The 25,684-nt window shown below is 37.1% G+C and overlaps 2 protein-coding genes and 1 long non-coding RNA gene across 4 annotated transcripts in view; 1 reads left to right on the top strand and 2 right to left on the bottom strand.

The window, feature by feature from the left end:
• The window catches only part of nexmifb (neurite extension and migration factor b), a 151,405-nt gene extending 148,127 nt beyond the window's left edge, over nucleotides 1–3,278 (bottom strand). Inside the window, exon 1 of the mRNA XM_028815417.2 lies at nucleotides 3,208–3,278. The gene's annotated coding sequence lies outside the window, so the exon portion shown is untranslated. The remainder of the gene's footprint in view (nucleotides 1–3,207) is intronic.
• LOC127529745 (uncharacterized) overlaps nucleotides 1–23,941 on the top strand; it is a 52,691-nt gene extending 28,750 nt beyond the window's left edge. For both annotated transcript variants that reach the window (XR_007936336.1, XR_007936335.1), the window contains exon 2: nucleotides 23,756–23,941. This is a non-coding gene — a long non-coding RNA (uncharacterized LOC127529745). The remainder of the gene's footprint in view (nucleotides 1–23,755) is intronic.
• LOC114662093 (monocarboxylate transporter 8-like) overlaps nucleotides 1–25,684 on the bottom strand; it is a 1,225,996-nt gene that overhangs the window by 711,232 nt on the left and 489,080 nt on the right. The window lies entirely within an intron of this gene.

The following is a 25,684-nucleotide window of genomic DNA, read 5'->3' as shown; positions in this document are numbered from 1 at the left end:
GCTGATAAATTTTGTGTAAAGCACAATACTTTTGGACGTATGGATTTGTATCCATTATTGGCTGTGTAATTTCTATTACGTAGGATCATTTAACTCTTTCGTTTCAATGTTGCATCGCTTCTCCGTGATCATAAAGATACACCTGAACAAATTGCGTTTTTTTCGAAATTAAACTTGGCGTAGCTGTAATTGTTGTGGGAACACAGATTCTCATAGAGTATGGTCCATTATTGTGTAAATCAACCTTTTCTGCATTGAATGATGCTAACGCGAAAAGATTATTGTAGACGCGTGTATTTTGCCTGTAGTGTTTGTGGATTTCACTTTCACCAAACAACAAATCTTTTAATTCGTGCGGAAACACCTCTTCATTGGGAAGCAGCAGTACTTTTCCTTGATGGCAACACGAATTAGACGATCTACAAGTCTCTGACTTAAACTTTAAAGCCTTACAAATATCTACATACTTCCGACATATCACCTTTGTCCATATATTTGATCTCTTTTTGCTGTTCCGTTATTTCACCTAGTAATAATTTCCGTTTGCTTGCACAAATGCGATCTGTAGTCTCTTTTGTTTGACCTTTTCGAATTTTAGTACTGTCATATTTTTGAACTTGCTCTGCATATGTATCGTGCCAAGGTTTTTTTTGAGCCTTTCAATTTCCACTGCTTTCATAATCTGTAACCTGCTCTGCATGTGTATGGCGACAACTTTTTTGAACATCTGTATGAAGTTCTATAGTGTCTTTTACTCTTTGTCTTTTATTTCTGACTCCGTTTGGACCTGCAAGGTTTTCAGTTCCACTTGTTCCGGGCTGATTATTACTTTCCTTGTGTAGGTCACCGTCTCACGGGAACATGCTTCCAATGGATGTCAGTATGACGTAACTTGACCGTGTCGCGGGAAGTGAAAGTGTCTCTGCCTCTCTGTAGTGTCTCTCTGTCTTCAGAAGATCACATCTCGTCACAAGATTTTTTTTTATAATAGAGAGATATATTTTCTGACACCGTCAATTAATTGATATTGGCAGTTAAAAACTATATAAATTTAAATATGCATGTTCTTATAGGTTTTAATCATTTTAAATTATTAATTGCACTACTGTTTTTTTGCTCTTAAAATAAACATTTACTATATTTATACAGGCATTTTTTTTCTTCGGTGTATCAGTTAGACATTTGTAATTCTTGAGGTGTAATTATAAATATAGATTATCATTTTGATTATGTAGTACTTGTTTCTTACCAAAACATATGCTGTATGACACACAATTACAAATAATTAACATAGAAGAAATATTTAAAAAGTTCAAATGTATCAAATGTTCATAAGTTGTTTATCAAGAAGACATAAAACTAACACGTTTAACAGGTTTATAAGTAAAAGATACATTTTGCTGTTGCCTTTGTTTACTATGCAGCAATTTCAAATTCCTGTAAGCTACTACACTTAAAACAAGCTCACTATCCAAACTGAAATTGTGTCAATTTTAATTAAAGAATAAAACAAAAAGCTCTGAATTCAAGTAGCTTTTCTTGCTGTTTTTTTATCAAATTGCACAGGACAATTCTTTTTCCTCAGTTTATTACTCTAGTTTCTTTACTGTAAAGGCTAAGCTTTCTGATAAAACAAGACTCAACTGCTACTCTTTGTTTACATTGGAAGAAGTCGGCCACAAAAAAAAAAACAAAAAAAAAAAAGGCGTGTGTTGGATCAACTACCACAATCACCGACCAAGTCTTTTTAAATGAAAAATGGCCGATTTAACCTCGTTTCTGGTGAACTGAACACTGATATAAAACAGAACACCCACCTATGATAACATACTGGGAAAACAATGTTACAGTATTTTACTTAAAATCTGAAACAAAAAAAAGCTTTATAAAGAACAGCTTTACAGAATCTGGCAGTCATTTACGAGTGTTGTACTACTTTAATTGAACATGCTGAATCTATGCTAACTTCACTGGATATTACAGTGTTTTGAGTGATTGTTTTAGATTAATTCTGTGCCCTTTAGATTGGTAAGTCAAGTTATATCTGAATAAAAAGTATTATTTTATGTCTTTCTAATTTGTAAGTTTTTCACCGTAAAGAAAACCTTAAATTAATACAAATTAATGTCATTTTGTTAAAAAGAACACAAATTACATGCTACAAAAATACAATGCTGACATGCAAGATTTCATTATTTGTCGATATTAAATACATTTTTCTCAAGAGTTTAAATACAATAAGAGTTTAAATGCTGCGGTGACTTATCCGATTATAACGTCTTTCTCTCAATTGTGTTTTTTTTGTCATAGTTTGCCAGTTGCACCTAGATTATTAAAATACAGGATATCTTACAATACAATACAATTTATTTTTGTATAGCCCAAAATCACACAAGGAGTCCCTCAATGGGCCTTAAAAGGCCCTGCCTTTTGACAGCCCCCCAGCCTTGACTCTCTAAGAAGACAAGGAAAAACTCTCAAAAGACTCTTATAGGGAAAAAAATGGAAGAAACCTTGGGAAAGGCAGTTCAAAGACAGACCCCAGGTAGGCTGGGCGTGCAGTGGGTGTCAAAAAAAGGGGTAATTACAATAAAATACACAGAACAGAACACAAGTAATCCTCAATACAATATAATAGTGCAATAGAAATATTACAAGTACAGAGCAGAATTCAACAGTAGATATTACATATGATTAAATAGTTATTTAGTTTCTGCAATTCATTACTGTAAATATAAATATAGTTCCTTCAAGCACATTTTTAAAAAAATGTTTACTCTTTTTAATTTTAGTTAATGTATGGTGTTCTGTTAGGTTGCAAGATTTCCTATCAATTTTCTTTTCACGTTTCTAGTGAAAAAAATTTAAATTTGGTAACATAAGGTGAAGGGCAATAAATAGCCCACTCAGCCTTTTTATATAGACATATATTCATGTTTTATTGTGCTTGTACAAACGATTATGCATGTGCATAAACACTATAAAAGTTATAATTCTTACGTATCCTAATGGAAAAGTTCAATCTATGGGCAACCTATAGACAAGATAAAGTTTATTTTTTATCCTGTTAATAGAGTATGGTGACAGTATCACAGTTCATTAAAAAAGCAAACATTGCAAAGTTATCCTCATCTAACACTACAAAATAAAATAAAGAATGGCTACTTATTATTTTAAAACAGACCACAATAAAAATAATAAACTTACACAAGTTGGTTTCATTTCAAATACATTCTTGGATTTTTCAGCTTCATAAAGTCTGAGTTGGCATCTGAAATAAAAAATGGGTAATGTAAACATTAAAAACAACAAAACTTACTTAAGCCTACAACAAATTAACCAGACACTGTGCTCCTGTGAAACTGGGAGTTTGTGTCTTTAGCACTTTCCCTAATTAAATGTGTTAATATGAACAAGCTAATTTAATTGATCTCCAATTGCTTACTACAAATGAGATGCTGCAATATTATATAAAATACTTTGCAAACTGAACTCATTGATACTGTAACTTTGGGAAATAGCTTCTTTCCTATCTTATTGCCCATTTTCGTTAAAATATGTTGTCCACTAATACTTTTAGCAAGTAGGATGCCACTCTTTATTGTATGTTTTTTTTTTTTGCTGCGTATGTTAAAATCTACTACTTCATTAACTTACATTTAAGAAGATAACATTTTTTTAGAAAAACCTAGAGATGGTAGTGTTTTACAATTAATGTACGTAATATCCTCCAATTGCACATACAGTATTTTTTCCTAGTCTTGTCTATTAATTCCAATATGAGCATGGAAGCGTATTGATATTTTATGTTTCTTTTTTTTTAAGTGAGCTTTTTGGCAATAAAATCTTACTATATATTTTTCACTTAGACATTAGTAACTACAGTACTTGATTTATAAACCGCAGAATAATGCATAACAAGACTTTATGACTGACTACTGTTTCGTTAGGTGGAGTACTGTGGACAGTTTTGGTCTCCAGGTTGTAAAAATGACACAGAAGCACTGGAAAAAATCCAGAGAAAAGCAACTAGGCTGATTCCAGGAGTACAGGAGATGAGTTATGAAGAAAGAATAAAAGAGTTGAGCCATTTCAGTTTAAGTAAAATGAGGCTAAGCATTGACTTGTTTAAAATGTTTACAATTATGAGAGGAAATAGTACAGTGGAATAAGACTGTTATTTTAAAATAAGTTCAACAAGAACGCTGGGACACAGTTGGAAACTTGTTAAGGGTAACTTTCGCACAACAAGGTTTTTCGTCACACAGGAAACCACAGACACAAGGAATAAGTTACCAAGAAGTGTGGTAGACATTAGGACTTTAGGGATGTTCAAAACTCATCTTCATGTTATGTTGGTGGAATTTACTGACTAGGTCTGGCGAGCTTTGTTGGGCTAAATGGCATGTTTTAAATTTTTCTAATGTTCCAGTTACTGAAGATGGTAATATCAACAACAATTATCCATCAGGTTATCTGTCGATACAAATAGTATCTCAATTCCACCTCTCAAAACAGTTCTAAAAAAAGATCCACTGAGTTGCTAATCAGATGTCATAATTAGCACTGGAAAAAACGTAACAGTAATTGCAATACAATTAGAAAATCAGAAAACTCTTAAACATCATTGTATAAACAATTTGAATACTTGGTAACATGATCTGTTGCTACTTTTTTCTATTGGAACATTAATGCCTGCATCATTTACTTGACAACAATCCTGCAAACTATGTTTTGACCTTTCTTCACTAATTATTGGGCTACACTTTAAAAGATACATTGAGAAAATGCAGACATTCTAATGTCACAGTTAATGATTAATATAAAGATATTGGGGAATTATTTTATTTTTTAAATCATACAATTAACAATCCATTTTGAAAGAGTAGTTTCCATGCATCCTTGCAACTGAATTGGGACATTTAACTTTCTGAAAAGAAATTGCAACAGGCAAAGATGCATTGAACAAGAAAAGACACAGTAGATACAGTGTATGAACTGTACAAAAATAGATCTTAATATGAAGGACATGATAACAGAGCAGAGCACAGTAGTACTTTGATCAGAAACATGGAGCAAGTTAAATCACTTTGAAATGTGAATGAGAAGAGAAACAGGAGGCAAGGCCATACAATCAATGACAACAGTGAATGAAAACAGAAAGATTCAGAATATCATTACTGAGTAACAGAAGAAATTGCCTCAGCACATTCTAAATGGGGAAAGTCAGGTGAAAAGAAAACTTAAGGGCAGGTCACAAAGAAAGAGACCAAAAAGGCAGGGTTATGTTGCTAAGCAATTTAACATGAAGGGGCAGCCAGAACTGATGACAGTGAATGCCCTGACTAGCCATTAGCCAGAATACCACTGTCTGTGGTGATTTATCACTCTTACAAGATTTTAAAAATCACTCAATTTAAATATATTACAATAAAACAGAAAAATAGTGAGGCACAAAAAAGTTAAAGAGTATACTAAACAGGCACTGAATAACGTAATTTCAATGTTTGAAAGGGAAGAAATAACCCATTTACTGTCTATTGACTTAACTCTTTCAAAAGACCATTAAGAAAAAACCTGAAGGCGTGTAAAACACCACAAAGAGTGATAATTTATTCCATGTACTTATTGTTCTCATTGTGAAGGAATACTTACTAATGTTCATGCACACATTTACATATGTTCATGTTCTTGTTGAAGAACACAGATGATAGATAGATAGATAGATAGATAGATAGATAGATAGATAGATAGATAGATAGATAGATAGATAGATAGATAGATAGATAGATAGATAGATAGATAGATCGATCGATCTGTATTTGTCCCCAGTGGGATCTTTGGTTTTTTACAGAAGCTCTTTAAAGCTCTTTAAATAATAAATAGATATATCATATACACACTATTGGAATAAACATTGAAGAAAACTAAACAGAAATTAAAACTTCTGAATTTTGTACTCACAGTCCTTGCTCTGCCCTTTCTCATATAAATCCTTTGTGTCACGAAGACAGTTACAACCTGTCACTGATGTGGACCACCAAGTACTTACAGGACAGCATTACCTCCGGATCTACTCCCTAAATACTGACCGGACATAGAAGCTGCTTTGTGCTGCGAAAGTCAATAACCCATTCCTTGTTTTACTGATGGTAAGTTGCAGACAATTCTTTCTGCATCAAGAAACAAAGTTTTCCACCTGACCTCTATACCCTGTCTCATCCTGTTTATCAATACACCCCATAAGTGCAGAATCATCTACAAAATTCTGCAAGTGACATGGCCTGGTGTTATATTTATAGTTGGAAGTATATAGAGTGTAAGAGAAAAAGAGACAGCACAGTTCCTTGTGGTGCTTCAGTGTTGCTCACATCCATATCAGAAACACAGTCCTTGAGTCTCACAAACTGCAGTCTGCCTGACAGATAGTCCATTTTCTAGGGAATGTTGGAACATATATTAAGCTGCTGTCCTAAGGCTCTGGGAGAGGGCTGATATTGATGGTGACATGATCAAATGCTCAGGTCAGTGGCAGAAGAGATCAGCAAGGGGACGGAGGCCAGTAGATGTGTCTGCACGTCCACCAAAGTGGTGGCATTTATCAAGGAGGGAGAGAAGCCAAGGCAGCAACTGAAGCTCAGTGAGACTGGTCTGCTACATACAGCATGGGACTGGGTGATGTCAGTTGACCTGGAAAAGCAACTTAGAATACCATCTCACATCATCCAGACCACACTGAGACCTGGCATCGTCATCAGTTTCGAAGGCACAAAACAGCTCACCCTGGTTGAGCTCATGGTTCCATGGGAGGAGAGAATGGAGGAGGCCCAAGAGAGGAAGAAGGCAAAATACCAGGAGCTAGTTGGGGGCTGTCGGCAGCAAGGGTGGCGTACAAGGTGCTTGCCTCTAGAGGTGGGCTGCGTGGCACTCCCTGTGGAAGGGCTACAGAGGCCTTGGCATCATTGGGGCAAACAGGGCAAGAGCCATCAGGAGGTTGCACAGAAAACCGCCCAGTGGCTCTGGCTGAAAAGAGGAGAACTGTGAGGCCGTAGTAAGTCACTTGGACACAGGCTGATGTCTGTTCAATCTCAGTTGGGTCATCTGGAAGAGGGTGTATGATATTTTGAAAGACCCAAAACACACAGTGGCGCCAAGTTCTATCACTAATGATGTGTAAATGAACATGCATCAAATGATGTATCATGTAATAGTGTAGATCATCACAAAATTAAAATCCATTTAAAATTAATTTATACAATTTCTAGTGGCTACTGTCAGTGACATACCAGAAGCCAGATCAAACCTAATTTTAAGTAAGACTAGTAACTAGTAAAACAAGTTCAGAAAAAAAAGAAAAACAGTGAGAAATATGGAGGTTCTGCAAAAGGTTGCAGCTTACCAAAGCACCAGGAAGTAATCATTTAAGTGGCATCCAGCCTATTAATTTTTTATATAATTAAAAAAAATCCATCATCTCATTATTTAGTGTTTATTACATTGCAAAATGTTACTCCCAATTACAATTTTCATCACAGTTCATATCCAGAATCAAGGAACAGATCTAGTACCTCTTCTTTGAATTTTCTCCGGTGCTATATCTTCCTTGCAATATAGAGCAGAAGACTGCACATAGTTGAGCTCTCACAGAGGTGCTGTGTAGCTTAAGCATAACCTACCTTGGCCTGTAAATAAAACAGTATGTATCTATGCAACGCAAAATACGGTTACATTTCTTAATCACCTCTAAGTTTGTCCCAGCTCCACCTGTAGTTTTACTCATTTTATGATAGCCATCAATCCCCCTACTTTATGATTATCTGAAAAATTAGCAAGTTTGTCAGTTATGCTATCAAGAATTTAAAAAAAAATTAAAAGCAGTGGTACCAGTACCTTAATCCACCTTGCTTATAACATCACTCACTGTTTCCTGGTTTTCAGTTAATTTTTTTACCTACTGTATCTGTACATTGTGTCTTAAAGTTCCTTTTCTATTAATTTGGTCATTAGTCTCATGCACAGTACTTTGTTAAAAGCTTTTTAAAACCAAGATAAATGATATTGTATGCATCTCAAAAATAATGTTTTCGATGCCTTTTTCCTTAACAATTCTTGCACTGTATGTGTAAAACAGGATTTCCCCTGTCTAACTCAATGTTGCCTGTTTGCTAACGCACCCATTATACTTGATATGGGCATCTCAATTTTAAATTTAATAATCGGTTCAATGAATCTTCCAACAATACATTTTACACTAATGGGTTTCAGTTACTATGATTTGCCTAATTACCTTTTTAATAATGAGATTTTTGCTAGTTAAGCAACCTCCCCAGAATGCAATGATTTCCTAAAACATTTGCATCAAAAGTTTACATATATAGTCACTCAACTTCTTTGAGCACTCATGGGTAAATTTAATTGTTACTGGTGACACATTAGTGTTCAACCCTTTTAATTGTAGCAGCACTTCTCTCTCTTTCTCTCACTATAACCTCCAAATCAACAATGTCTTGCAAAAATGTCAATGCCCAGGTATTTATTGAATTGGCTACCTGGATGCACGGAGGAAAAACAGACTAACAAAAAATGGAACTTCACAGAAGGAACAATGACATAGACCAGTTAATTGTGTGGCCTGGTTGGTTGTCAGAAGAGCAGAATTAAATAGGAATGTAAGGGGGGCATTGCAGAGAAAAAGCAAGATGATATCTGCATACAGAGACTTTTTTTGATGGGAGACGTAAGCATGTAGCAAGTGCCGTAAAGAACAGAGAAATAATGACTAGTGGGGTCAGGCTTACCTTGACTTGCATATTTAAGAGAACACTGGATGGGAGAATGGACCAATCATAAATATTGTAGAAGCAAATCACATTAAGAGGAATAGCATCATTTAAAAGAAAAGAGAAAAAAACAAGTAACAGAAGATGCAGAATGTCAGATCAGGAGCTGCATGTCCATTATATTTTTTCAAAATCTTGTTTACGATCCACAGGGAGATGCATCTTGAAAGGCATAAATTGAGAGGTCCTCACAAATATGAATACAACACAGTTAGGACTGTCAGTTTTTCCTGAGATTCTGGCACTCTTTATGATTGCCCACTTTTTAAGAAAGGACTTAATATTGCACATATGGATTGAGAGGTTTGTGTGAAAGTATGTAAAAATTGTTTTATATGTTACTCCTATTTGATGTTTATATTGCTGGATCGTTTGGGAAAGAGTTGCTACGCATTGGGTGAGTTTGTAAATCTATCTATATAAAATTGTTTTCGCATTTGAAACAGAAATTAAGTATGACCACGCGATATGGAGATTACGTATGACCACAGAACATATTATAATACAGGAACTAATCACTTCGTTTGTGGACACCATTTTTATATCGTCTTTACGAATTGTTATTATTTGTGTGAGAGTTATTTTACTGATATTAAAAAGAAGTAAACACAAACACGCCGAGAAGTTTTATTTATTCGTCCACGTGACTGTCGTGGAAACTGCCACATTGTAACTTTTTTTTAGTTGGCAGTACTTGATAGTAGAAGAGATGAGGAAAACAGCTTTGCGTCTTTCTACTTTTTAACTGCGCCGAGCTGTAAACAACGGGTCGGGCAGCGTCCTCTCTTCTTGCACTGTTTGTGACACTTCAAGTGCTCTGTCGGCTCCTAGAAGAGTCGAAATCTTTGCAATGAGTGTAATAAGCGCCATCAAAGCGGGACCATGTTTGTCCCTTAAGGTGAGTTCGGGTCACTAAAACGCCGCAACATTCAAGGTTGCTTTTGTGATCAATTATTTTAAGAAGATGGAGAGTTTACATCTAATAAGATGTACAGACCTCTTCATGTAAAGTGTTGGACTTGGGAATTGTTTGGACCTTCTGCCCATTAAGCATGGAAGGGCAGCGTCCACATTTATCAGAATTATTTTTCTCTTAAATCACAGGCACATAGTGCAAGGCTATCAGGCAGAAATTTGGACGATCACATAGAAAATGTAATTTCTATACCACAGCGGTCGTGTAGCACCTTTCAAAAGGGATCTACTACCGACAGATGATCCAAATACATTTTAGCTGCTGTTAGTGGCACTTACCTGTTGTGTTATACCGCCTTTAAAATGTAGTTTACCCGAAACCACTCCAGTAGTGCTCAATGTATCTTTACTTCTTAAAATGTTAATGCTTTACTGTTTAATAACTTATAGACTACATTTTATTTTTTTCCCTTGCACTCAGTGAGCGAAGCCACTGGGTAATCAACTAGTAGTTTCATATAATTGTATAAAATAACTGCTGTTTTAACATTACTTCATGGAATGGATTGTTGTGTATTGTATTGGTCATTTATAGGAAACTGTTGTCATTTGCTTATCCTGAATTTCTTAGAATTATCCTTGGCTTGTATCACATTTTCAGGAACAGAAATCAAATAAACATTATGAAGAGTTATGGCAAAAGGCAAGAGACTCAAATGACAGAATATAAGTAAGACAGATATATGACTTACTACTTTGGCACATTTATGAGACTGAAAGGATTCTGAGAGTATGAATGTAGTAAGAAGTATCACTGTTTGCGATTTGTAAGAAATATCATATGGTGTATAATGATCAAATAACAAGAAGTCTTGTAGTAAGTTAATTTGCAACATTGCAAACAATAGCTGCCATTCTTTATTTGCAGATTTCTCATGGCTGCCCTTCCATGAAATCTGTACTTATTCATGCATAAAATGTACCATTTACTACAGTATATTGGCAGAGACCTGTAGATCCATGGTTGTGGTGTCTAGTTTCTTTGTCATTTCTCAGAGCATCATGCAATATATTCATGTACTGAATTTACTGGGAATTATTGAAAAATCTTGAAAAACAATGTTTTTCATTTGCAAAAAATTCTTCTTAGTGCAAAAAGATGGAGTTCAAATGGTTTTCAGCAACAACTGTTTCTGTGAGATCTGAACAAATTTTCTGCTTTTATATAATGATGGTAGCACATTAGGGTTATCAGTTAATTACAATAATTTACTTGGCAATACCTAGGTCTAATGACCTTCTTTATTAATGATGATTTTTTTAATCTATATGATGCTTCCAACACAACGGTAGATTTCTTGTAATTTAATGACTCTGAGAGAAGGAGATGAGCAATGGTCATCATCTGATATGAAAAACCTCACAAATGAAAAATGGTATGCTTAATTTTTTCATATGACTGCATAAATATGAGTGAGCACAGATGGCAGTCTAGTGTACCAATCCCTGTGCAACAGGTAAAACAAAATGATTCCTTATCAAAAAAAAAAATAAACCAAAGAATACATAAAAGGAACAACTTAAAGACAAAACAATACGCCTTCATGAACCTACTGACCGTCTGAGCCTAGCACTGAAGATTTAAACCTGGCCTGTCTATCACTTGGTGTGGTTTATCCACTTGCCTATCACAGTATCACAACCAAGCATTACCCTTTTACCTTCTGTTTGTCTCGAACTCTATCCATACCCTGACCTATCTTTATCATGCCCACATAAAGAAGTTAAGTTGTCAGTATTTTTTTCTGTCAGACAGTGTGGCTCTCACTCTCTCCTTTTGGTTGTCTGCAGGAATTTCTCCATGCCTTGAACATCCAGCTGCTGCCTTGCCCCCCGGACTCCCTCACAATAACTGTATATCACAAAATACTTATTTGTTTTTTAAATATAACTATTGTGTTAGCAGTGAACTGAACTACTAAACATAAAGTGAAATAAACTGAAAACAATAGCACTTTTTAATAAATTGTCAAAACAATATAAACATTAATATAGATTGCCACAGGTTTTTCTAAAATCAGTGAGAATTCCCTCAAGCTGCACATGAATGACACTAAGGAAGCCAAGTGAAACTTAAATAAGGCAATATATTTAAAAGAAAATTAAATAAACAAGCTTAGGTACAATAAACAGAGTAACAGAACATACAGTGTGACAAAAATACTTAAGGAATTTTAGAGGCTGAATATCACAAATAAACATCACTAACTAATCTGTGGAGAGGCTGGTCTACACTTCCACTTTAAGAACCAAACATTATGCTACTTCCATCGTTCCTTACATCTATCTCAACGAGAACTGACCTTTCCTGTTCTCATCAAATGAGCCCACGCCTCTTAGTCCTTTTCTTATTTTAAGCTTGTCAGTGTTAAATCCATGCTCTCTTTCAGGTTTAGTCTCAGGTCATTTCAATTGCCATATACAGTGCATCCAGAAAGTATTCACAGTGCATCACTTTTTCCACCTTTTGTTACGTTACAGCCTTATTCCAAAATTGATTAAATTCATTTTTTCCCTCAGAATTCTGCACACAACACCCCATAATGACAACGTTGAAAAAGTTTTCTTGAGGTTTTTGCAAATTTATTAAAAATAAAAAAACTGAGAAATCACATGTACATAAGTATTCATAGCCTTTGCTTAATACTTTGTCGATGCACCTTTGGCAGCAATAACAGCCTCAAGTCTTGTTGAATATGATGCCACAAGCTTGGTACACCTATCCTTGGCCAGTTTCGCCCATTCCTCTTTGCAGCACCTCTCAAGCTCCTTCAGGTTGGATGGGAAGCGTCGGTGCACAGACATATTAAGATCTCTCCAGAGATGTTCAATCGGATTCAAGTCTGGGCTCTGGCTGGGCCACTCAAGGACATTCACAGAGTTGACCTGAAGCCACTCCTTTGATATCTTGGCTGTGTGCTTAGGGTCGTTGTCCTCCTGAAAGATGAACCGTCGCCCTAGTCTGAGGTCAAGAGCACTCTGGAGCAGGTTTTCATCCAGGATGTCTCTGTACATTGCTGCAGTCATCTTTCCCTTTATCCTGACTAATCTCCCAGTTCCTGCCGCTGAAAAACGTCCCCACAGCATGATGCTGCCACCACCATGCTTCACTGTAGGGATGGTGCCAGGTTTCCTCCAAACGTGACGCCTGGCATTCACACCAAAGAGGTCAATCTTTGTCCCATCAGACCAGAGAATTTTCTTTCTCATGGTCTGAGAGTCCCTTCAGGTACCTTTTGGCAAACTCCAGGCGGGCTGCCATGTGCCTTTTACTGAGGAGTGGCTTCCGTCTGGCCACTCTACCATACAGGCCTGATTGGTGGATTGCTGCAGAGATGGTTGTCCTTCTGGAAGGTTCTCCTCTCTCCACAGAGGACCTCTGGAGCTCTGACAGAGTGACGATCGGGTTCTTGGTCACCTCACTGATTAAGGCCCTTCTCCCCCGATCGCTCAGTTTAGATGGCTGGCCAGCTCTAGGATGAGTCCTGGTGGTGTCAAACTTCTTCCACTTATGGATGATGGAGGCCACTGTGCTCATTGGGACCTTCAAAGTAGCAGAAACGTTTCTGTAACCTTCCCCAGATATGTGCCGAGACAATCCTGTCTCGGAGGTCTACACACAATTCCTTTGACTTCATGCTTGGTTTGTGCTCTGACATGAACTGTCAACTGTGGGACCTTATATAGACAGGTGTGTGCCTTTCCAAATCATGTCCAGTCAGCTGAATTTACCACAGGTGGACTCCAATTAAGCTGCAGAAACATCTCAAGGATGATCATGGGAAACAGGATGCACCTGAGCTCAATTTCGAGCTTCACGGCAAAGGCTGTGAATACTTATGTACATGTGCTTTCTCAATTTTTTTATTTTTAATAAATTTGCAAAAACCTCAAGTAAACTTTTTTCACGTTGTCATTATGGGGTGTTGTGTGCAGAATTCTGAGGAAAAAAAATGAATTTAATCCATTTTGGAATAAGGCTGTAACATAACAAAATGTGGAAAAAGTGATGCGCTGTGAATACTTTCCGGATGCACTGTATGAAGTTCATCTGGGCCAGAGTCAGCTCTATTAAAATCCTGTGGTCTTCTTTACAGATCTCTCCATGATGGCTTCAATTATTATCATCAGCTTCTTGTTTCATGTATAATAAAAAGGCTAGGCAACGCTGTAGGCGATTAACATACAGTAGTTAGATGCTGTTTCATACCGTCATTCCAGGAATTTTTTTTTCATTCTGTCCTATTCTGGCATCCCGATCAGGAGAGGACAACATTGGACTCTGCTCTATTTTATTCCAATTCAGGTCCTGGCCACTGTTAACTATATATCAGGAAAATATGCATGCAATGATGTGGCTAAATCAATGCTTTTGTTATCTTGTCAGCTAACCATGGTTCTCATCAACAAATGGTTTTAAAGAGTAAGAGAAAAATAAAAACAAGTAACCATGGAACAGCAAAACTTTTTTGTGAATACAACATCATAAAAAAGACTTCGCTGAGTATCACACAAACATACAGTATATTGAAATCCCTCACGTAATTTTTACACTGGTACATTAAACACAGAAACGACAAAATAAAAACATGCTCATTTGAACCAGCAGTCTAATTACATGCAGGACATGGCCCAAGATTAATACAGCCATTTCAATTAAAGCAGCAGGCACAGTGGCACTCACTGACTGGGTTTGGGCTGTGTTGCTACAGGTGAAAGAGGGGAGGTAACATTCAATAAGAAACATTTCTGATAAACAAGGGGGCTCCGCCCCCTGCTCGCTTCACTCGCCTACCCCCGGCGTTTTGAACCCGTGCCCGCTGGGCAGCCACGTGTGAAGATGACGCACGTTTAATATGGAGCGTTCGACCGTGTCACTCTGGGGCCCCCCACTGTTAAAATGGAGCTCCGTCCGTACTATTATGCGGTGCACTGTGGAGTACGGGTCCGCCTGCGCTGTGTGGTGTGGACATTTAACTGTTGTTGTTTCTGCCTTGATATTCTGTATCTCGGTGTGCATGTGTTTCGTGCCTAGGTTTTTTTGAAGCTGTTGCATTTCAGTTGTCATCATCTGTAACTCGCTCTCCATGTGTTTGTCCCCGTTCTGTAATCCCTTTATAAAGTTTTACTTTGTTTCCAGCAGCTCCGTGTATGACTGTATGTGAATGTGTGCTTTTCTACTTGTATTTTTCTATTTTTATTTATTGATCACTTTCCAGACAGAAGAGCAGTTTCAGCGACAGACTGCTGTCACTGTCCTGCTCCACAGACAGATTGAGGAGATCGTTCCTCTCCCAAACTATGTGACTCTTCAATTCCATGCTGGGGGGTAAACGTTAACATTTAATATTATTATACAAAGTTATTGTCTGTTTTTCACCTGCATTATTATGTTTCTTTAATTTAATATTATTTATTGTATCAGTATGCTGCTGCTGGAGAATGTGAATTTTCCATTGGGATTAATAAAGTATCTATCTATCTATGTATCTACTCTGTGTTTTGTTTCTGACCTCGCTTTATCCTGCTTGCGGCATGTCAGACGGTTCGTAGTCTTTCTCGTTTTACTCTGGGCAGGGTGGCTTTGTTCTGTAACCTGCTCTCTATGTGTTTGTCCCTGTTCTTTAACCTCTTTATGAAGTTTTACTTTGTTTCCTACTGTGACGGTTCGTAGTCTCTCCCGTTTTGCTCTGGTGTTGGGTGCGAGTGGTGGAACTTTGTGTGGTGTATGTGCATGTGTGCTTTTTTACTTTAATTTTTCTATTTTTATTTATTGATCACTTTCCACACAGAAGAGCAGCTTCAGCGATAGACTGCTGTCACTGTCCTGCTCCACAGACAGATTGAGGAGATCGTTCCTCCCCCAAACTATGCGACTCTTCAATTCCACGCGGGGGTGTAAACGTTAACATTTAACATTATTATACAAAGTTACTGTCTGTTTTTCACCTGCATTATTATCTTTCTTTAATTTAATATTATTTATTGTATCAGTATGCTGCTGCTGGAGAATGTGAATTTCCTTCTGACCTCGCTTTATCCTGCTCGCGGCATGTCAGACGGTTCGTAGTCTTTCTCGTTTTACGATGGGCAGGGGGGCTAGGGGCACGTTGCCTCATTTTTTATTTCTGTTAGTGGAGGGGGGCTTTGTGTGTCGTGGGTCTGAATTCTCATTTTTGTGTACGTCCCGTTTCGTGTGCTATGTCCGTAGTCTGTCCCATTTCGTGTGCAATGGGCTTTGTGTGGTGCTCGCGTCTGACTCCTTTTTTTTTGTGTGCTAGGGGTGCGTTGCCTCATTTTTTATTTGTGTTAGTGGAGGGGGGCATTGTGCGTCGTGGGTCTGAATCCTCTTTTTTGTGTGCGTCCCGTTTCGTGTGCTATGGGGTTCGTGTGGCGCTGTGTTGTCGCTTGCGTCTGACTCCTTTGTTTTTGGTGCGCTAGGGGCACGTTGCCTCATTTCTTATTTCTGTTAGTGGAGGGGGGCTTTGTGTGTCATGGGTCTGAAGCCTCTTTTTTGTGTGTGTGTCCCGTTTCGTGTGCTATGGGCTTCGTGTGGCGCTGTGTGCCATGGGTTTGTGTGGCACCTGCGTCTGACTCCTTTTTTTTGTGTGCTATGGGCGCCGCCTCATTTCTTATTTTCCGTTGCTTGGAGGGGGGCTTTGTGTGGCACCTGCGCACTACGTCTTTTGTGTCCACGGCCCATGTTCCTATGCCCCTGCGTCCATATCCGGTTTACCATTCTCGTTTAGTAATATGGATGAGTAGCAATATCCTGAGCATTCCCAACATTAAAATAAGTGAATTATGCAGGGTAAATATAACTGTTTGTCTGGTTTATACTGTATATGTAAAACAGCACTGGATGGTGGTATTGTAGGTAAAGAGGTCATACAGTCAGTAATTAATGAATGCGAAAAATTCATGTTGCCCCACAATGGACCAAACATTTATGCTATCAAGTAGTGCTGGGCAGTATACCGGTTCATACCAAAAACCGTTTTTTATTTTTGTTATGATATGGATTTTTCTTATACCGCAACACCGGTTTAAATAGCCGTAACAATGTTCAGAATGTGGCGCAGTGGGAAACTGTTTAAGGGGGGACCTTTTTCACTGCTGCACTGCTAAATACAAATGCAATGGAGTACATGCATTAGTGGAGGTATTGAATGGTGAAAATGGACAGAGAACATTCTGAAACTGAAGCTGTAGCAGACGATAAAGTTGAACATGATGACACAGAACAACTTTTGCCGAAAAAAGGAGCCGTGTCTGTTGTCTGTAGATACTTTGGTTTTAAAAGGTCGGATGTGGACCATTATGTTCAAATGTGTGAATACTGTTTCTATACTACTGGATAATACTGCAAGCCAAGTTGTACTTGTTTTGTTTTTTTTCCAATACTGTGTAATGTACCAGGGTACTGTGTAATAGTGTGACAACATGTTGAATTTATTCTCGACATTTCCACTTTTATCTCGACGCTTATGATGAGAATAAAGTCAACATGTTGACTTTATTCTCGTCATTTCTACTTTATTCTTGCTGTTTATGTCGAGATTAAAGTCGACATATTGACTTTATTCTCGTAATTTGTCATTAAAGCAGAACATAGTAAACTAAACTTCATCTTAAAATGAATATTTCATTTACTAGATTTTCTCAAACCCCGTCATAAGTTATGTAGCACATTAAATGCTTTGTGTTAAGTGTACCCTGAGCCATGTTAATCGTTACGTGCTTCTTAAACTGACTTCCTCTTGCACTAAGAGGAGGCAAAGGCAGCGATCACCACACAGAATACATTAATTTCATGATATTCCTGCTCCCTCAACATTTAGAATGCTAAGATAAATACTTGATATCATTTTCATGATGAAATGCATTAAAGCATGTATTAATCATGTGGGGGCACGGTGGTGTTGAGGGTGCACTGCTGTGTCGCCGCAAGGGGGTTCCGGGTGTTCCCTGCCTTGAATTTGCTTGTTTTTCTGGTGGGTTTACTCGGCGTGCTTCAGTTTTTTTCAAAGTCATGTAGGATGTGGGGTTTTGTTAGGCTATATTGAACCTGCTTGTGTATGTATTGTTCGTATTCACCCTGTGATGTGCTGGCGCCACGTTCAGGATTTGCTCCTGCCTCGCATACAATGCTTGCTGGGATGGGCGCAACCCTGAAGGGATGGCATAATTAAACATGTATAACGAAGATTTTTTTAAAGTTCTGAACACTCTGTTGTCTAAGTTTTTAACTAGGTTTAATTTCACAAAGACGTTTATCGTGTGGTGATTGGTTATGTGGAGAAAGAAAAAGGAAAGATAGGAACTGCGGGTTTGGTATGTCAGACAGAGACAGCACGCATGCAATAAAGAAAGTCCGCTGAGAAGAACATCCATTGAATTCTGTGTTAGTGTCTTCGACCACCAGATCACAAACCCAATATTTACACAGTATTTAAGTTAAACCTGTGCGATACCCATTCATACATCCAGTTTTTTGGAGCCTCATCACACCTGCCATAAAGTTCTCTACACTGAACGTACACCTGGGGACCCCTTATTGAGAGGGAGCAGCACTACCGTGCATGTTTATTACCTGCTTTAATGCATTTCATCATGAAAATTTATCTTAGCATCCTACATTTTCAGAGAGCAGGAACATCATGAAGTGAATGTATTCTGTGCAGCGATCGCTGCCGGCGCCTCCTCAATGCAGAGGAAGTCAGTTTAAGAAGCGCATAGCGATTAACAACTGGGTTGGGGAACACTTAACGCAAAGCATTTAATGTGCTACATTAACTTATGACGGGGTTTGAGAAAATCTAGTAAATTAAATATTGATTTTAGGATGAGATTTAGTTTACGACATTCTACTTTAATGACAAAATAAACTATGAGAATAAAGTGGAAATGTCGACTTTAATCACAACATAGTTTTTTTTTTCTTCACCGTGGCCCTAATACGATTCTGTAGGGCTATACCACAAATAGCATTATAAATGCAAGTTGCAGTTTAATTATTTATGTATATAGCTTAGCTTGAAGCAAGGTCCATATTAATGCAGTTTGCCTTAATGATGGTTCAGTTGGTAAAGATGTCATCACCAAGTTGCACTTGTTTTATTTTATTTTAATTTGGTGAATACTGTGTAATGCACCTGGGCTTTGAAGTCTTGGAAGTAATAGTATTATTACTGGAAGTTGCACTATTTATTGTATTGTCATTATTTATTAGTTTAAATATTATGTAGTTTAATGATGTCACTTTAACGTGTCAGTGGACAGAGATGTTTAACATTAACAAAGAGCAGTTGATTTACAGAAAATATTTACTATTTATTCCTTTTCTAAGACATATTCAGTGCAATACAACTTTTGACAAGCACCTCTGGATATTTTACTAAGTCTAAATGCCTTTTTGGATGGTTGAAAAAATGTTGTCAAAATTTTAGTTCAAGTTGTTTGCAAACTTTGTTCAATAAAAATGCTCTATATTTTGACTGCATCTGTCATGCAATGTGATTCCTTCTCTTCGTTAGTGCCACCCCCTTGAAAACTATCACTTTATGGGGCCATGCAAATCTGTATCAATACTTTTGTGCACATTAAAATGTTTTTTTATACAATGTACAATTTTCATGACAGTGGAATAGGTTATCCTTAGCCAGTAATTGCAGTAGAAAATGTGGTTAACATCCACTCATGCATGGGAAAAAAATACCGTCCAATACCGTGAAACCGGTATAATTTTTAAAAATACCGTGATATAGAATTTTGGTCATACCATACAGCACTACTATCAAGCCATTTAAAATGCTATGTTAGTTTGCAATGATTCTGTTTTATTATTTGTAGCACAGTTGGCAATGGCTTGTTATTTCAAGCTATTTTAACCTGAATAATAATTGCTTATACACAATTCAGTTTCATTCTTCTTGCACTTCCTTGCATATCCAAAGCTTTTTTTAGATTCTAAGTTTTTAGAATTTAATAGGGCTTAATTAATCACAGGTACTGTATCTAAGCAACAAAACCAAGCAATTACAACATAGCTAATTTAGATCAAATAAATGTGCTTTTACTATAAATCTCATATCACTACATGCACAGTAAATAATCATTTATATTGTAAAATACTGATTAGGTCTTTTCTCATAATAGTGATAGTCCTTACATGCTGGCCTGGTTCTTTTTAATCCTTACAGCAAAAAGAAATTGAATTTTTGAGCACAAGCTAAGTTAACCCCTTGATTTCTATCAATCTTGTACACTTTAGTTACTGTCTACACTATGAATTTTATGACATTTACTTATTTTTTTAATAGTATACCAGGGGGCTCGGCCCCCTGCTCGCTTCGCTGGCCAACCCCCTGTGCAGGCCCTACGCACTAGTCATTTCCCGTATCTGCCACTTGTGACGAATCGTGCTGTGCTTTTGGATAAACACGAATATCAACTCGGTCTTTCATATCTCTGTCTTTTAAAACTATTATCGCTGACAATTTGTCGCAAGTCGGTTTATTATATATGCAACTGTGATCTTTCAGATTCATATAGAAATCCAAGAAAACTTCTTTGTCCGTGTTTTTCAGATAAATTTCGTGTAAAGTGTGATACTTTTGGACGTATGGATTTGTATCCATTATTGGCTGTAGAATTTCGAATACGTCCGATCGTCTAACTCTTTCAATTCAATGTTGCATCGCTTCTCCATGATCATAAATATAAACCTGACTGAATTGTGGTTTCTTTGAAATTAAACTTATAGTAGCTCTGTCATATCACCTACAGTATGTCCATATATTCAATCTCTTTTCGCTGTTCCGTTATTATTTGTTAGTGCTAATGCGATCTTTACTATCTGTTTTTTGAGACTTTCAAATTTTAGTACTTTCATAATCTCTAACCTGCTCTGCATGTGTATCGCACCAACATTTTTGAACCTCTTTATGACGTTCTACTTTGTCTTCTACTCGATGTCATTCATTCTTCTACTGGTTGTCTTTTATTTCCGTCCCTGCTTGGACCTGTTATGTTTTCAATTCATCTCTTGGCACAAAGTCTCATCTCATGGGACGTGAAATTATCTGTCTGAAAATGTCTCGTCTCAATAATTTTTTTTTATATAATAGAGAGACATTTTTATTACTATTGAGGTTATTTGTTTTATATATTATTTCATATTATCTTCAACCATTCATTTATTTTCAGCCTGCTAAATCTAATTCATAGTTGAACGAGGCCTTAGCCTAATTTGAAGATAACATCTACCAATAAACCTAACTTTAGCTGCCTTTTGGATGTGGGAGGAAAATTGGAGTAAGCACCTAGAGGAACACCTATAAGGATGTGTTTAGAGCATGCAGAGTCCACACAAAAATAGCCAGGTCATGAATTTCATCCCAATTTTATGGATATGTGAAGCAACAGTAACTGTATCATTATGTCACCCTACACAATCAGTAATTAGAATAAAATATTACAAGAATTATGGTATTGCGCAAATACTAAAGTGACTTTAGCTGCAGGTGGAAGTCCCGTTTTACTTATGGTGCCAAGCAGTGTTGTATTGCGGTGCAGCAGTTTATTAGCCAACAAAAGCACTGTGAAGAAGCTGCCTGTTGTTATGGTGGTCATTATTGCTCATTATTGTGAAAAGAACGGAGATAAACACCATCAACAATACCTGCAATGTGCAATACGTGCGTGTGCTGATAGAATTGTCACATAAATTTCAATTATTAAACATTTATAAAACTGTTGAAGTGCTTCAAGTATTGCTTAAGTTTATGTAGTAGGAAGTATAGGATGACATGAAATGCGAGGCAAGAAATGTTGAACACACACCTAAATAGAAACATTTTCCATGTTATACTAATGACGTGAAGTGTATAATTTGTGAAGACTTTAGCCCAAATATCATATAAACACGTGCGCTTTTATTCGGGAATATAACCAAAGGAATAAAAATCATTCAATTTACATGTTACTGTCAATGAGTTTAAAACCCAACCTGAAATGTCAATCGACAGAACGTTTATCGAGCATAACAATGTATAGTAGATTGATTATATCAAAAGAGAAAAGCTATGAAAATCTATTAAAACTGAAGGCATGTAACTGACACTGTGATTTCAAAATGCAGCATGACACGTGGTGCTGGGGAAGAACACTATGCGGTAGCACATGGGAGAGTTGTTCCAATGTGCATAGCTCGCAGTATACTGCACAGCAGTAGTATGCAATATCTTTTTTTTTTGGTCCCGATGGTTAGCGGAGACTGAAGGTTAATCGAGTGACGGATAATCGAGGTTTTACTGTAATGCAATTATGCATGTAAACTAATGAGAGAATAAAAAATGAAAAATTGTTTAAACAAGGGTTAAAATCCTGTGCAACGGATTAGTTTTACAATATGTTAGATCCACATACATGTTTTTCAAAGAGAAATTCAATTCAGGTTCCAATAGACTAGATACAGAATATAGTACTACTGACATCAATACGTGGAGGCTAGTTGCCATGATTTTAAAAAGTGCTTAAAGGAAGTTAGCAATAAGTAATATTCTATATACAGGCCACAATGATGAAAAATTAAATTTTTTTAAATCTTAAATTGGTATATTCTTAGGCACTGCATCCTTTTCTCCAGTTAGCGCTGACAAATGATCATGCAGAAAATAGGGCTTAAATTTTGTGCTAGTGAATGCCACAAGCAGAAGCTATAGTCCAAGCTGTAGCTAGGCAAATCTCAAAAGAGATGTGGTCAGTAAGTGGCCTCCTAGGGTACACACAGTACTCCCTATTGTGTCAGCTTCTTCTTATTCCTCACAATGTGGTATAAAATACATGCAAGTTTACGTTGGACTGGACTATAGAGCATGCTTATATACATATAATTCATTGAATGGAGGGGAGGTTGTTGGACTTGGGTGGTAAATTGGGGTATCCCCTTAGAGGTCAGACTGCATGTGTCTCTACTCTTTGCTTTGCAATGCAGAAATAGGGACATGCTGGTATTGTGTACCAGCCTAGATCAAGCACTGGGTACAACACAAGCCAGTAGCGATGGCATGCCACAATCAGTTTAAATGTTTGCGCAGGTCAGTAAAGGGGTCATCCTAAAACAGAACATAGATGAGGTTGACATTGTACAATATTATTTCTTTTCACTTGTTCATTTTTGAACAATGCTAACAACATTCAGTTAATTTCATGTTCCATGTAAATTATCAGCCTTCAAATATCAATGTTTTATGTAATAAGTTAAAATAAACCACAATTGAGTGTATACTGTTTTTCATCAAAACTGCCCAAAACTATGTAACAGTGCAAGACTACGGATCAAAACATTACATTCAATGATTGAAGCTACAGTTTTTACAGGCTGTGCTATATTTACACCCAAATTCCTATTATTCCTACTAGTTACCTGTTTGAATTGAAAATAATACAGTTTCCTGTAAAATTGTGCAAATTGTGCAATAAATTTTGCAATGACTATCATCAAAAAATAAGTCACTAGGAAATAAAAGAATTGATATGGCAGGAATGTTTTACTCATGTGCAATTGTATATAGAGCATGTATCTTCACTTCACTTTAATTTAATCCTGATACTCTGTATATTCAATTCATTATAATAACTATTCATGGTGGCTCTAAAATCCGTACTAACCCCTACTCTCTCTTCTGTTTATTTTTCCAGTTTCTTTGTGGTGGTGGCCTGCACCACCACCATCTACTCAAAGCACCGTGATGTTCCGACATTGATGGATTAAAAGCCAGAAATCTGGATGACCATCATCATAAAGTCGTTCCGTGAGAACCCTAAATACAAAGAGGACTATTTCATTTATGTTAGGTAGAATGCCCAGAGGGGACTGGGCGGTCTTGTGGCCTGGAACCCCTGCAGATTTTATTTTTTTCTCCAGCTTTCTGGAGTGTTTTTTTTTTTTTTTCTGTCCACCCTGGCCATCGGACCTTACTCTTATTCTATGTTAATTAATGTTGTCTTATTTTAATTTCTTACTTTGTCTTTTATTTTTCTTTTCTTCATTATGTAAAGCACTTTGAGCTACATTTTTTTGTATGAAAATGTGCTATATAAATAAATGTTGTTGTTGTTGTATCTGATCTGTCCGAAGAAATATCGGGACTCTAACTTTTATCCCAACACTACGAGGAGGAGGTTAGCAGCATACGTTGATACAGCGTACCCACCACATAACAAACCACCTCAGCACCCCAAATTAGGACCCAAGTGCAGCAATGCAATGGGTGACACCTTAGCACCACAGTAGTTCAGATAGAATGAAACTGTGTGCAATTTTTTATGGTAGCTGGAGTGCCAATTCTGCCACCAACCCCCAAACTTGTCACTAGCATAAATTTCTCAAGTTAGGCAACTACACAACACTAAATGAACTATTGATAAACAGCTAAGCAAGTGTAAGTGGGTTACCTATTTTATTGTTGTTTTGCCCTGTGCTATATTTCTTGGGTCTTTCCTCTTCAGATGTTCATGCATTGAGATAGTGTTGTTGTCGATCATCATCTGTGTTTTACATAGTAAATAATCATTTTCTCTGACTTTGGGGTGAGATACTCTCACACGGAGGGTAATTTTCCTTTTTAGGTTGGCATGGATAGGTTTTGACTAAGGCATCTGACATATCAAATTATCTCTTAATATGTTAATGTACTGGATGTGCTTTCTGTACAGCATTTTTTATATTCTGTTAAGACTGTCTATAGTAGAGATGGGCAATCTTTGGCTGGTGGGCCATATCCGGTCTGCCAGACTGTTTAATTTGGCCCAACAAATATTTTAAACAATTGCCCTAAAGACAGCATTCGTCTCACCATTTTCCTGCATTTTCTTGTGGATTCCACTAGATGGCACACCACTGTCCTTGCCAAAGGTGAGTCTATCCTCTCTAAACACACATATTCATTCTTTTTTTTTGCCATTGCATTGACCTCTACTTTAACAATGAATGGACCAAAGAAAAGAAAAGTCAACAATAAGTGACGAGTTTTTAATAAGGAGTGGGCAGCTAAATATTTTTTTACTGAAGTCTGATTAAAGTCCATACTTCTTATTTACCAAGAAACCGTTGCGGTTTTCAAAGAATACATCAGCAGCAGCCACTTTTCCACCAAGCATGCTAAGTACGCTAGCAATAAGTCAATAAGTCAAAGGACTTCTACTGCTCAGAGGTCAGTGGTCAATTTACAGTCACAACAAAATATTTTTTCTGACAAACTACTATTCAGGAGTCACACACCAAGACAAGTTATTTGTTGTCATTCAAATTAGCAAAAGCCAGCAAGCCTTTCTCTGAAGGGGAGATTTTGAAAGAATGCATGGTAGAGACAGCAAGTCTCTTCAGCCCAGAGAGCAAAAACAAATTTGAGCAAATTAGTTTATCATGCAGAACAGTGACTCAACGTATAGAACTAATCAATGAAGACTTGGCCAGCCAGCCAAGAAAGTTCTATTATTTAGCACTGGACAAAAGTAATGCCATAAAAGACACCGTGCAGCTCTTAATTTTTATTAGAGGGATTAACGACAATTTTGATATTACAGAGGAGTTTTTGGCCATAGAGTCCATAAAGAGGACAACACAAGAAGCAGACTTGTATGACAGGTTGTCTGGTGTCAGCATGAGGCTGAATCTGCCATGGTGTAAACCTGCGAATGTCACCACAGCTGTATCGCCGAACTTGACAGGAAAAAACGTTGGGCTACTGAAAAGAAACCAGAATAAGATGAAAGAGGAAAACCCTGAGTTGGATGTAATTTTTCTACACTGCATAATCCACCAGGAAGCCCTGTGCAAGTCTGTGTTGCAGCTTGATCATGCA

Source organism: Erpetoichthys calabaricus, chromosome 12, assembly GCF_900747795.2.
Source record: "Erpetoichthys calabaricus chromosome 12, fErpCal1.3, whole genome shotgun sequence".
NCBI classification, from domain to species: domain Eukaryota; kingdom Metazoa; phylum Chordata; class Cladistia; order Polypteriformes; family Polypteridae; genus Erpetoichthys; species Erpetoichthys calabaricus.
The sequence above is the reverse complement of the archived record's forward strand: the minus strand, read 5'-3'. Positions and strand labels throughout refer to the sequence as shown.